Source organism: Leptonychotes weddellii, chromosome 5 (genome assembly GCF_054177405.1).
Source record: "Leptonychotes weddellii isolate Sample4059 chromosome 5, ASM5417740v2, whole genome shotgun sequence".
Taxonomy (NCBI): domain Eukaryota; kingdom Metazoa; phylum Chordata; class Mammalia; order Carnivora; family Phocidae; genus Leptonychotes; species Leptonychotes weddellii.
Window position 1 is genome coordinate 160,021,880 of NC_138373.1, and position 2,470 is coordinate 160,024,349.

Genomic DNA, 2,470 nt, shown 5'->3' on the forward strand with positions numbered 1-2,470 from the left:
CATTTCATGTATGTGCATGCTTGTAGGTCTGGATTTCACTGAGCAAAAAGCCACAAAATAGGGGCGCCTGGGTGGCTCAGTTGGTTAAGCGACTGCCTTCGGCTCAGGTCATGATCCTGGAGTCCCGGGATCGAGTCCCGCATTGGGCTCCCTGCTCGGCAGGGAGTCTGCTTCTCCCTCTGACCCTCCTCCCTCTCATGCTCTCTGTCTCTCATTCTCTCTGTCTCAAAATAAATAAATAAAAATCTTTAATTAAAAAAAAAAAGTCACAAAATAACTTGCAATCATCAGCTAGATGAATGAGGGAAGCTGCCTTGATCTGCCATGTGAGGGCAGCCCGGTCAGCTCTGCTGTAATGAAGACCATTGCAGTGGAATTTAGCGGTTTTTCTTTTTGTTTTTGTTTTTTTTAAGATTTTGAGAGAGAGCATAAGGGGTGGGGTGGGGTGGGGTGGGGTGGGGTAGGGTGGGGGAGAAGCAGTCTCCCTGCTGAGCAGGGTTAGGGTTAGGCCCCTGAGGTCATGACCTGAGCCAAAGGCAGACACTTAACCAACTGAGCCACCCAGATGCCCCAAAATTTAGAGTTTTAAAAAGAATGAGTATTTGGGAAGAACAAGAAACAAGAACAAACTGTATTTGCCTTTAAATTGCTAATACTTACAATTTCAACTGAAAAGATTTACTTGACCTGGGATTTTGAGAAATGTGTTACCCTGGTGAGGTGGGCTTTTAAAAACTACCAAAAAAAAAGCCCTTTGGTGTTTACATGACTAGTATTTTTTTTTAACATAATGGCTTTATGGAGATATCATTCAAATACCATAAAATTCACCATCAGTATTAGTTTTCCATAACCATTTGGCATCAGGTTCCCTAGTGAGAGGGCAGGAGGCCAGAAGCTAAGCAAGGGTGTGGTCTCCCTGCCCCAGGGAATCTCCGGAGCACAAACTGGACCACGGAGTTGGTCCCACTTGGAAACCAGGGGGCTGTTTGTGGCAGTCAGCCAAGTGTGGGAGGGGGAGGAGGTGATGGCACCTAGCCTCCAAGGCGAAGTGCCTCCCGCATTAGCAAGGGCAGTTCTCTGGGGGAAAGGGCAGGTTTATCCATCAACTCTCAAAGCAACCAGGAGAGGAGTGCTCAGGCAGGGTGCCAGCAGCAGCCATGACCACCCACCCTCACATGCTCAGATCCACCTGCTCCTGAAAGTTCATTCCATCCTGACTCATACAGGAAACACCACCCCTGGATCTTTTTAAAATATTTTATTGAGGTGAAACTTACATAACATAAAATTAACCATCTTAAAGCAAATGACGCAGTCCCGTTTAGTACGACTACAATGCTGGGCAACTATCACCTGTCTAGTTCTAGAATATTTCCATCACTCAGAAGTAAAACCCCTTGCTCATCAAGCAGTTTCTCCCCCATACCCTCTCCCTTCAGCCCCTGGCAGATTCTAATCTGCATTCTGTCTGGATTTATATATCCTGGATATTTCACATAAATGGAATCCTACACTGTGACCTTTTGTGTCTGGCTTCTTTTACTTAGCGTAATGTTTTCAAGATTCATCCGCGTATTAAATACTTCATTCCTTTTTAGGACTGAATAATATTCCATTGTATGTATATCCCACAGTTTATTTATCCATTCATTCCTTGATGGATATTTGGGCTGTTTCTACCTTTTAGCTATGTGAATGGTGCTGCTACAAACATGCTTGTACATGGACTTACAGTAGGTAAGTAGGACTTAGACCAGTGCTCCATTCTCTTGGGTGCCTTAGTCTGCTCAGGCTGCTATCACAAATTACCACTGATGGGTGGCTTACAACAGACATTTATTTCTCACAGTTCTGGAGCCTGGGAACTCTAAGATCAGGGAGCCAGCAAGGTTGGGTTCATTCTGAAGCCCCCTTTCTTGGCTTGTCGGCAGCTGCCATTTCACTGAGTGCACACATGACCTCTTCTTTGTGTTCAAACAGAGAGAGATCTCTTTCTCTTCCCCTTCTTAAAAGACCACACAGATTAGGCCCCACCCCTATGACCTCATTGAACATAAATTACCTCTCTAAATACTTTGACTCCAAATACAGTCACACTGAGGATTAGGGCTTCAACATATGAATTCTGGAGGGCCATACTTCAGACCATGGTACAGTATATATCTAGGAGTGGAATTACAGGATCATATGGTGGTTACATGTTTAAATTTTGAAGGAACTTCCAATCTCTTCCAAAGTAGAACCATTTACAGTCCCACAAGCAATGCACAAGGGTTCTGATTTCCCCACACCCTTGCTAGCCCATGTTGTTTTCTATTTTTAAAGACATTTAAGCCATTCTAGTGGTTGTGAAGTGGTACCTCATTGTGGTTTTGCTTTGCATTTCCCTAATGACATGATGTTGAGCCTCTCTTCATATCCTTGTTAGCCATTTGTAACTTTTCTTTGGTAAAGTATCTGTTCAAGT